Source organism: Nylanderia fulva, unplaced genomic scaffold (assembly GCF_048542155.1).
Source record: "Nylanderia fulva isolate GAGA-0341 unplaced genomic scaffold, ASM4854215v1 Scaffold3, whole genome shotgun sequence".
NCBI lineage: Eukaryota > Metazoa > Arthropoda > Insecta > Hymenoptera > Formicidae > Nylanderia > Nylanderia fulva.
Genome location: NW_028190368.1, coordinates 7,133,360 through 7,145,774, shown reverse-complemented (window position 1 = coordinate 7,145,774; position 12,415 = coordinate 7,133,360). Strand labels below are relative to the sequence as shown.

General features: G+C 40.9%; 1 protein-coding gene across 2 annotated transcripts in view; it reads right to left on the bottom strand.

The window, feature by feature from the left end:
* The window catches only part of bru3 (CUGBP Elav-like family member bruno 3), a 545,388-nt gene extending 536,422 nt beyond the window's left edge, over nucleotides 1-8,966 (bottom strand). For both annotated transcript variants that reach the window (XM_029317918.2, XM_085484319.1), the window contains exon 1: nucleotides 8,832-8,966. The gene's annotated coding sequence lies outside the window, so the exon portion shown is untranslated. The remainder of the gene's footprint in view (nucleotides 1-8,831) is intronic.
* Nucleotides 8,967-12,415: the final 3,449 nt, after the last annotated feature.

Genomic DNA, 12,415 nt, shown 5'->3' with positions numbered 1-12,415 from the left:
TCACCCTCACGTATTCCTCCTGATTTTCCCACTCTCACACGAGATCACGCGTTTTACCAACACGCGCGGCATCATCTATATCTACGCGCTCGTACACAAAAGCATCAAGATCCCTTTTCTCAGTTAGTTCCTGGTCCTCTGAACGCTGGCATTATTTTGCTTGGTGGTCCCCTTTGTTTCGGTCCATTCTATTGAACTGCGGGCGAGATAATACGTCCTGCGCACCCTTGTGCCCGACACGTCGCTTCGAAACAAACCCGCATTCTCGCTTTCCAATAATTCGCAGTTTTATCCTAACACCTCTACCAACCTACTTATCTACCTACAGAACCTATTACATCCCTCGCGACGGAACGGCAATTCCGCATTCGAGCTCGCGAGAATCGATAATAATATTCTACGCAGTAAATCCCATATATGACACGTAACGTCGTGACCGGTCACGAAAGTCTCACCGAGCTGTTTTCGCTCTGCTAACGTCGAGATCGATTATGCGAGGGATGGCCGAGCATCCATCCGAGAGGCAGGGGAGGGAAGAGGGGATAAATACGGGCGTGCAACTTCCAGGATGTAAAGGTCGAGGCAGCGCCGGTATTAGCTAACCACGGGCTTATGTATCTCGGAGTAAATTCCGAACTGCGAGGCATCTAGGATAATATTATGCTGTGCTGACATCTTTGGTGTTAGCCAGGCCGTCCGTTACACAACATCAAACTACCAACCAAACCCCTGGCCTTCCTTTACCCTTCTCTCATACAGGCGGAGCTCAAGCCAAGTCGATAGCCTGCCGAGATCCTGCGGTCACCCCTTACGGGAAAGGCCAAAGGAGTTGCTTGCTCTGTCCATCTCCCTCCTTCGGCGAAAGCGAGACGGAAGGAAGCGAACGCGGAAGAGAGACAGAGCATGACCTTGCCAGAGAAGGCTAGAAATGTCGGCTGACCGAACACTACACCTTAGCAAGGCTCTGTGTTACGAAGCTTTCAAATTACGGCACAGTTCCATCTAAGAAACTAGAATTCGAATTAACGAGACGAGCAACAGGAACGAACGCACCTGAGCTTGGTGTATTTTGCTAAACGAGTACAACTACAACATGAGAACACAGAACGGGTCTTGTTTTAGTCTGCTTACAATGCTCTTAGATCTAACAAAATCTTCGTAACAAAGCGTCTTATTTAGTCTTTGCCAGATTTCATATCTCGTAAATATATCTCGGGAAATTGAATATCTAAATTTCAAATATTAAAGATCGTTTAATTAAAATTATTGGTACTTCATGATCAGATTATAATATCACAAAATTATTTGCTCTTATTGCATATCGTTTAAAATAGCAACTGACCGGCGATCGATAGAAATAATCAAGCTATTGCCACGCAAAAGAAAAAAACGGTATGCATATATGAAAACGGTCTCGTGTATTTCTAATCTCATTTTGATGTCGTTCAAATTTATGGTCGCACCGTAAATACCTCTCGTACTCCGCATACCGCGGCCAGGGCCTTCCTATACGTAAAGATATCAAGGTATGCCTATTCAAAGATGAAAGACCTATTTACCGGCATATTTTACGTACATAGGCTATATTAGAATGCTACATACATAGAATTCCTTTAACATAATGTATGTGTAAGGAGTTTTCCATAAATCGAACTTTACGATATTTAAATTCCATAGAATGTCATATACCTCAATTTGAAATACTATAATATCTTATAATGAATAATGATACATATACTTATACACACATATTTTTTATACACAATACTCTGATATTTATTGATATGGAATAACGCGCTCCTCGCATGTGTGTTCATTTAGATTGACTATTCTCGATGCAAACAGAGAACAAAAATGCTAGCAACAAACCTGGAGCCGAGGCGTTACGAAAGTTGGCAGCGGAACACTCCCAGAGGATAGTCGGCATACAATATTTGAAACAGAAAACCATCGGGGATGTTGCGCGCCACGCTATGCAGCTACGTTGAATGCATCAGCGTATCCCACGGCAGCCAGACTACCATCAAGTATGTATGGAATGATATGATTTTCGTTTAATTAAAACTGTAATAACTGTTCTCCTGTCCGCATTCCACAACGTGAGTATTAAAATATATGGTGCATCATGGTTACCGACCTCGCGGCTCGAAACGAATGAGAAATACGGGAAAAAATGAGAGGACGGACACACGCGTGAGCACACGGTCGAACAAAGCGATGCGTCAGATCGGAATGTACTTGCGTTATGCATAAGACATCTGTATATCAGCCACACAGACTCACGCATCTTACTTTATTCGCATAACCGCACAATCGGTTATAAGTAAAATCGATATGCATGAAATCTATAATATATTGTATCTCGCGATGAAATATGAAAGGACGGTGTATTTCCTCGGGAAATAAAATATGATTAAACGACCATCAGAGAGAAGTGATATCCGAAAGGAGGGATGTTGCTCAACAAAGGGGGTGGCTCAATAGACCCAGGACGAAAACGAGGCTTTGTGTTGGCGAAGGCCGGCGAGTATGTGCCGCGCTGGAGGAAGAGAGGAAGGAAGGCGACGAGAATGGAAAATAAACGTGGCGATGATGCCCCGAGTTTGAAACAATTAACATAACAAAGCGAGGCGCGCCGAGCGGGGGAGGGGGAGAGGAAAGAGAGACGGCCAGAAAGGGTGGATACGTGGAGCCAAAGGCAAAAGCGGGGGAAGGGAAAACACGGGCGCGTTTCTCTTGAGATTTTGGCACCGTTTCCACCGTCGACGGCAGCCTATTCTAACTTGTGGTATTCGAAAACATTTTCCCCGACCGGCGTAAACGGATCCGACGTGAACAGCTGAAGGGCCACACGGCGTGAAGAAAACTTTCCTCCGTCACCTGCCGTTGTCACAGTTTTACGGTCGGTTCTGCTGTAACACGCGATATGTTATCCCAAAAATTCAAGACATTTGACTTATCTCTCGCGCGATCTTTAATCGGTGAAAATTACAAGCTATTGAATAATATCCCTTTTTGTACTCGCATCTCCTTTGGTATTTATGTTATATTTTCCGAATGAAGAAAATATCGGAGAAGATATTATAAATCAAGAGTTACGATTCTTTCGTGATAAATACTTCTTTACGTGATTTTGAATATTTATGTGGAGAAACACGTAATATACTGGCGTATACCGTGAGAAAATTTCACTTCTTAGAAAATGACGATGGAATGCAAATACTTTGGAAGACGCAATTTTTCGTGCTTTCTCGTGCTATAACGTTAAAGAACAACGTAATCTGTTTGTCGTGTTATACATGCATCACGTCGGATCGAGTGAGAGAAAATTTTTCAGCCGGTACGTTTGAAAGCGGGTCGATTCAGCATCTTCAGTGTTCCTCGTCATTTTCCGTCGCAGGCGAGAATAGCGCGGCTTATTTGATTAAGGCGCATTCAAAGCGTCATGCATATAATCGTATAAATTGCTTTTGATGTGTGAGAGCTCTTGCGTTTGTGTCTGCGCGGATAAGAGACTCGCACCCTTCGTTCGTGCGCTTTTCCATCTCTGCTTGTTTTTCATAATGCTGCCGCAAACGTGTACGGTATCTCAAAGTTTTGCATAAAAATAAATATTCCTTTCATTAAATAGAAAAAAACACGCTATATAAAAAAGTGAAAAAAATGAAACTCGCGGATAACACGATTAAAATAATCAAATAATCATTCGTTAATCTTGTTACTTCTAAATTAAGCCTACCAAAGAAATAACACCATGCCCGTAAGTCTAGCGTGAATAATGCGCGCGTGACTACGATAAATATTTACCCCTTCTCCTTCCGTGCGAGACTCAAAGAGTTCATAATGGCGCAATCTTGCGCTAACATTTGCGACATATTGGCAAGTAACATTTGCGTGATAATCTGGAGTTATATAAGAAGGTGATATTCGTACAATAAGTATGCACATTTATAATAAACTTAATTTATAAGAAAAATGACAATGATATTTCGATGATATGTCGTTTTAAGGACATCAAATCTCTGAAGAGAGAAAAAGAGAGAGAGAGAGATCTCGTCAGAAAAATATTTGAAACATAACAATTATGCGCAAGTGCATGTGTGGAGTATATATGCAGTCTCTCGGTAATTTATTATGGCCATCTTAATAATATCAGCAATTTTTTTATTTATTAAATGTTGAATTTTTATAAAATAATTAAAATTTTGCAATTGCTTCAGGTAGAAATTTTTCTTCATAAAGTTTTTTTTATTTGATAATTTCTTAAAATAATTTTAAAAATATATATTAGCAAAAATGTAGTTAATTTTAATTTTTAATATAAAATACTAATAAAAGAATTAATACGCAAACATATTTAATCATGTAAAATTCATATTATAATTTTGCCAAAGAAAAGTATGTTAAATAACACTTTTATAATATTACACATCTTTACTAACAAGACACTAACATAAACTACGAAACTATATATCACTCTTGTCAGTTTTCAGAAATAATTTCATATCATGTATATCGCTAATAACAGTATGCTATTATGTATAATACATTTATGTAAACCTTTTTAATTACATTAACATGCTACAATTGACATTATTTACGAAAATGAGAAAATAAAAGTCATAATAAATCGACGAGGTATGCGTAACTGTATGTGTACATGCTAGAAATAAAAATTCTACGAAGGCAACATGATATAAACGAAAAAATAGTTTGCAAAAAGAATCGTAAAAATAAGACGATATCCACTGAAACGCGCGTCATGTCTGACTGTACACTGCCCTTATCTACTTTAATATCGCGCTCCCTAAGTAGAACGCGGCGTTATACGTTCAGACGTAGCTGTTCCCGTAACACACTTCTATGAGAAGTTCTCTCCGAGAACTTTCACCATATTAACCCAATATCTGCCATATGGTTTAGAATCAGGTTAACAACCGTTCATCTTCCCTGGCGCCGAGAGGCACGGAAGATTATCGGTCATCAATTTGATTTAACGTCATTTACGCAAAATAATAGCGCGGCTATGTTTAATTGATTGCACAAGCTTTTACGCCTATATGCAAATAAATCTAGCATTTAATCACATATGATATATAAATTATATTAAATATTCAATAACACATAAATAAGGAGAGTAGTAGCTCCACAAGATTTGTATCTTGAGAGTCTTAAAGGATATTTTTTGACAAATTTAAAAAACATATGGAAAGAGAGAGAGAGAGATACATATGTGCGTATTATCCACGTTATCTTATTTGAAGCTACAGTTTCAATTGATCTATCTCCTGTCTCCCGACTTCCGTGGTCACGGATCCGTAAATTAACGGCATTTCGGACACGTCTTCGATCGCCAACCATTCATAAATCTATCCGCCGTATCGCCCTCGTCCATTAGCATCTCGTCGTGCGTAGAATCGCGGCGAGGACAGCATATCCTGCAGTTTGTCCCGGTATCTCAGTTGAGTAACACACCAACGTCCGCGCGGAGGCAACCAGTCAGCGCTGGTGGGAAGTATAAAATGTCAATACGTTTACCGGCAGGCCATTGTTGAGCTTGATCTATGTTTATGGGCGTAACGGCGTAGGTCGTCGTCGCCGTCGCGTTGCATACAGAGCAACAGAGCGCGTAGAAAGCGCGCAAGGGAGTATCTCTTTCTGTAATGTTCCGGCCGTAATAGTACAAAGGCGGTTTTCGGTTCCTGCTCGTGCTCGCGAATATATATGCCGGCACTTTACGAGCGTACGTGAAACACTTTGACACATGCATTCCGAGGATTGTTATGCGAGTTTCGGTAATTGCTATCTCTGCCCTTCGGCATTAACCTGTCGCCGCAATATATTCGCGTGGAAAGAAAATTTAATTAATTTGTTATTCCATTACCGTAGCTTATGTAGCGCTTATGCTACAATTTGCAGAAAATATAATTCTGTGAAATATTATCAGGTACTAGAAAATGTATTATTTATATATGCAAGGGATTATCTCTACCCCCTGCGAAATTGTCGATAAGGCCGAAAAAATGATGTTTGCGCGAGACAAGAAATTACCTCCCTTCGTTCGTGTCCCTTGTTTCGTATGCGAGCGTATGTACGCTATCTTGTGTGCACGTGTCCGCTAATATCTGTGAATGTGTCGGTGTGCGTAACCCGCGCCTGGACCACTGCGATATCATTTGCGATAATGCATATGCCTCGTACAAATCTCCCCGGTCGAACAATCATCCCTCGTTATAGCGATGATTAGTCTCCCTCCGCGCGACTTTACACATTCACACGCGAAATAATATCACGACAGAAGGCAGTGCGAGAGGAATAATGTTTTTTTCGTTCCATTAAAAAAAAAATTGAATCGAGATAGCGAAACCGTCTGGTGTGGATCGTCGAACGAATATCTCATGGCGCGTTTGAGTATTTTCTCAACTCAGATTATTTTCCATCTTCCACCCTCGACGCAGTTCGGCACGTAGAGGAAAATCGCCGAGCGTGTAGGAAAAAAAAGAGAGTTGTAGAGCGAATCGCTCGTTTGCTTTGTTCGGTATATCGCAAGCAGGTTCGACGAAATTGCGAGAGAAAGAGAAAGAAAGAGAAAGGGACAGCGAGAGAGAGGGTTCGAGGTGCCAGAGACTCGCCGGGGGAATGAAACCTGATTTAGGACTGCGGTCCAGAAATCTCCCAAGAGACCCTCCGGGCTGATCCACCGCGCACTCGCTTCGCTTTCCAGTGTCCCTCCGAGTGCGATCCTCGCCCTCTACTACTACTACCTTCTCTCCACCAGCTCTTCGGTGTTCCACGTCCAATGTCCCTGTGTCCCTGGACGCCAACAAGTGCGACTCTTTACCAACATCGCGTCCGAAATGCGTCCGGAATATCGAAGACCACACCAAGTATTGCGGCGAGATACATTATAGCAAAAAAAAACTTTAACCGCTTCGATAGAGAAAATAGAGCATAGAAAAAAATAACATCTATTAAATTAGATTTTCCCATCTGGAAATCTCTATGGAGTATATTTGATTTTCGTAATATAAAAATGTATATTGCGACGCTGTATTTTTTTTTTAATTTCGCAAAATTAACGAAAATAAAATTAGTGTCAATTTAATCCAATGTTTTGTTTCATTTGAACCAAGTGGTTCTCCTTCGAGAAAATATTTTAAAGGAGTAGCGGAAAAGGGAGGAAATTTTAATACAGAGAGACAATTTCGGGCGAGCGAGGAATTTTCATTCGATACATTTATTCCATACTTGGTTGAAACTTCCCTTTGGCTCATATAATACCTAGATTCGACTGCTTTTATATCGAGTGGATCCTTACGAAGCATAGAACGAAGTCGGCGGGCCGGCCGAAGGCAAAGTTTCAGACGAGGGCCACGGGAAAGAAGGGAATATACCGAACGCGAGAAGGAAAAAGGAGGAAGGAAGGAAGACGCTCCTGGCACAGCCTGGCGTGTAGGTTACTACGTGCCTGCTCGTCGAGGCATCCCGTGACCGTGGTCTGGCTTAAGATTCGGGTCAGGCTGTAACCTGCCTCGATTGCAAATATAGGGAAACACTCTTCAGACGCTGCCAAAACCAAAACTCAAGTGGCACCGGGCGCGGAGTACGCGACGCGACAAAAAGCTCGGAAATTTAATCGACTTTTGTCACGATTTCCTTCCTTCTATCCTGCAATTTCCCCAACGCGAATATAACTCATTGGAAAATCCGTGAATCCACCAATACCATTTCAAAGCCGAAGGAGATAGTTTACCACGTCGTTCAGTCTGATCGAAAACCCGTAACCTTTAAACTTTTCCCAGTTCGCTTGCCAGCTACTTTTCTTTCAAAGCACGAACTTGATGGCCAAAGAGTTATGCAGTGTGAATACTTGACGATTGATATGTCATTAGTAAATAAGCCATCAGAACTTGTAAATCAGAATGCCTAAGATCTTATACTTTTATTAACGGAGCATTTCTACAGCTATCGTATATTACGTTTGTTATATTAAACCATCGATTTTCGTTATTGCCATAAATGATACGTCGACTCGTAAAAAATACGCGTTTTGCATAAAAAAATAACGTTCAAAGCATACAATGTTACTGGAAAAATAGCACACCCTTTGTCACCGGATATGAATCTTATTGAGCATACTTGGAATATGCTCCCACAGACGGCGGTGCAAGAATGCACCCGCGAAGCGGCGAAAGCTCGCAGCTGCAGTCACTGAAGAATGGGTCGACATACCGCGAGAAGTTCTTCGCCATCTTTTTTCGAGGCTCGCGCCGTCATGTAAAATTGTGGAGGTAGAAAATGTAAAATTCGTGCGAGCCGGCGGATATTAAAACGAGGATAGCCCGCGGGGAGAATAAATCGTGTCAAGTATCTACGCAATAACTTATACCTTTTCATTTCCATCTCTCGCGCGCCCCTTCATAAATAGATATACAACAAGCGATGCAAAGTAGCTGTCCTCGAGAAAAAAAATCACATTCAATCGTCTCATTTTTTAAATCCAATCATTCGATTTAAAAATTTAAGTTCTTCTACTTGAAGCATAAAGATAGTTTGCAAAGTTTATCGCAACACTAGAAATACATCTCTCCATTCATGTAGTAAATTCATTATCAAATAAACGCAACGAAATTTCGTTCAAATTTTGTGGGAATAATAAATTCCTCCTAAATTTGAGGAAAAAATACCATGTTCCTCAAATTTCATAAACTTTGGAAATAAAAAAAAATGGTACGGGTGAAGTAAGTGATGCGTTTCGTACTCGCATCGAATGCGAATAAATTATGAATAAAATTGCAGAAAGCGAGTATTGTCGACAACTTGTTCGATACCTGGTTGATAGAGATAAAGATCCGCGGCGCGCGGCCACACAATCGCCGAGCGCTCCACGCTGCCTGCTTGATTCCGCGTGCTTGCGGATCCCTGTAGTTCTACGAAGAATCGCAAGCCACGAGTCGTGTCTCGGTCTCGTAGTAGTCACAATCGTGCTCGCGAATCGTCGTCGCCTTCACGAGTCCTCGTCGTCCCCTTCAACGGAGTCGCGATAGCGGTGCGTCGTCATCCCTCACCTTCTATTCGCGACATGAATTCGACTCATTCACCGGAATGCGTCGGTCGTCCCGCACAAACTGTCCTCACAAGCGAACACTCACCGAGTATACAGTTGACGTTTCGCGCGGATTACGTCGAGGGTGCCCGGGGGCAGCATAAATACCCCGCGTACTACTTACGAGCGCGAGGAGAATCCTCCGATTCGCCGCACGTAATCACTCACGACGAGTCTAAACTGCGCGAGGGTCGCGCACAACCACGAGCGCCGCCGGTACGCATCCGACGACCACGTGAGCTAAGAGCGATCTGATGCAACTCCACGTGTCTTCGGAGTAAGTAGCACTTTGGAGTATCGCTCGGAGTAACTTGCGAAAAGCGTCGAATTAATTCCGCGTGACACTAGATTGGAAAAGCAAAGCTATGTGTCCTCTACTCTGAAGAAAACGACACTGAATCGCCTCACGGTCTGAATGAGAAATTCAACAACGTCGCGCGTGGTCAGTTACTCGTTACGTTTGAACCAACGCGAGCGACAACATTAGCAACATCACCACCAATAACGCGGGGAAAAACTCGTCGTTCGGAGAATCTCGTCACCCCGACGTCCCCGCAGTGAACGCTCCTCGTGCTAGGTGTTACTCGACACCGAAGCGCTGGTACCGCCGGTGAGAGCGTCGACCGCGTGACTACCGACCGTCCTCCGCCTCGTCGTCGTCGTCGTACACATCAAGGAGAGGAAGCCGCGTCACTTCGGAAGCGTAGCGGAGCGACGAGCTGACGCGGGAATGAGAAACTCGCGAACGCGTCAAACTGGCTGGCGGCGACGATGACGACGCGTCCTCTCCCACCGAAAAAATCCGTCCGAAATGGATGCCCCGTCCGGATCGCGAACCGACGAACAGATTTCGGCGACGACAGGGCGGGGGAATGGGGGGGGGAAGAGATGAAGGGGTAACGACGCGCTGACGTGATCCAGCTGATCGTTTATCGTTGCGCCGTGCGAACGGCGATTTAACTCTCGTGCACTCCGGCAACGATGCCGTCTCCTTTGCCAAAACGTGGAGATGGTGTACACTGCGGTCGCTCTCCGCACACTGAGGATAGCTGACGTCACGAGCCCACCACGCGGAGGTGGTCTTGCGAGCGACCGTTTCGCGCCGGCGCCCGCGGCGCTGCAATCCCTATAGGCACACACAGTGCCAGTACAACCCTGCGCGCCGCGCCGCGCCGGTGTGTTCTCTCTCACCCTTTCTCCTTTCTCCCTCTACCACACACAATTCTGACTATATATATTCCCACCCACCAATACCACACCGGCTCGACTCGTTCTACCTACGAACGGCAGTCGAGTAACGGTTTAACCGTCGACGGAGGAGCTAACACCTAATGGGGTTTTACGTTACGTCACGTTGGGCACAGTCAAAGAGAGCAAACCCGTGCAGCTTCCGCATACTGGATCGATTTCGAGATGAAAAAATGGGAGCCCGTGACGAGTAATTGATTGTAACTTGCCTGATCTAAGTTTGACAATGAGATACGTTTTGCGATCTATATATAGGATTAATGTGTGAGAAATATCATAGAACAAATTATATATTCATCAATTTGTACATATTTCATCTATTAAACCAGAATTATTTCATAATAGTAAAAGTTTGAAAATTGATATACAATTCAGAAATGCAAGAAAACATGCAATATATACTCACAATATATAATCATAACATAAATGTACTTCGATCTTTACGAATCTCTATAGTTTTATCTAGTACACATAAGTAGTAATTCAAGCAATGTGATCAGACATACCATTCTAATGTAAGTAATGCAAGAAAATATGCAATATATATATACAATATAATGCAATATAATAACACAAAAATATATTTTAATTCTTACGAATATACAGTTTTGTCTACGCATAAGTAGTACAAGCACAAGTAGTAAAAGCAATGTGGTCAGACATATCGTTCTAATGTAAGCAATGCAAGAAAATATACAATAAATATACACTATATCACGCAATATAATAACACTAAAAATATATTTTAATCTTTACGAATATACAGTTTTGTCTACGCGTAAGTAGTACAACCATAAGTAGTAAAAGCAATGTAGTCAGACATGTCGAGCCTTTCTAATGCAAGAAAACATACAATATATAAACGCACCCTATCTAATGCAAGAAATGCAAGAAAACATAAAATATATAAACACAATATAATAATACAAAATTTCAATCTTTACGAATCTATAGTTTTGTCTACGCGTAAGTAGTACAAGCACAAGTAGTAAAAGCAATGTGGTCAGACATATCGTTCTAATGTAAGCAATGCAAGAAAATATACAACAAATATACACTATATCACGCAATATAATAACACTAAAAATATATTTTAATCTTTACGAATATACAGTTTTGTCTACGCATAAGTAGTACAACCATAAGTAGTAAAAGCAATGTAATCAGACATGTCGAGCCTTTCTAATGCAAGAAAACATACAATATACAAACGCACCCTATCTAATGCAAGAAATGCAAGAAAACATAAAATATATAAACACAATATAATAATACAAAATTTCAATCTTTACGAATCTATAGTTTTGTCTACGCGTAAGTAGTACAAGTATAAGTAGTAAAAGCAATGTGATCAGACATGTCGAGCCGTTCTAATATAAGAAGTGCAAGAAAACATACAACATATGTACACAATATAATGCAATATAATAGCGCAAATGTACTTTAATCTTTACAAATCTACGATTTTATCTACGCATAAGTAGTAGAAGCATAAGTAGTAAAAGCAATATAATCAGACATATCGAGCCGTTCTAATAACTTTATCGGAAAACTATATTACTATTAAAATATATGTAATTAAACAAAAGGGAGAGAGAGTGAAAGAGAGAAAATTTGTGTGTGTTAGATGATAAATAAATATAATTAATATAATAATAATATAAATGTAATTAATATAATATAAATAAATGGAAAAGAAAAGCAGTTGAAATTCAATGGTAAAGATTATTGGTCCAATCGCAATTTTACAAACAAAATTATTAATAAAATAGTATTTATATATTAATAATAAATTCTATTGCATATTACGTAATAAATTTTAATATGTACGCTTTAATTAACAGTCAGTTATTGTAAATGTATTACATGACATGTGATGTTAATAGGACGATATATATATATATATATATATATATATATATATATATAATAAATATTATATGTACGTGTGTATATAAAACGGATGAAATACGTTTTATGAAAAGATTTAATAACATATATCAGGGAACGATAAAGCACGAACTTGGTTAGGCAGACGATGCAATATTTTATCCATACTGA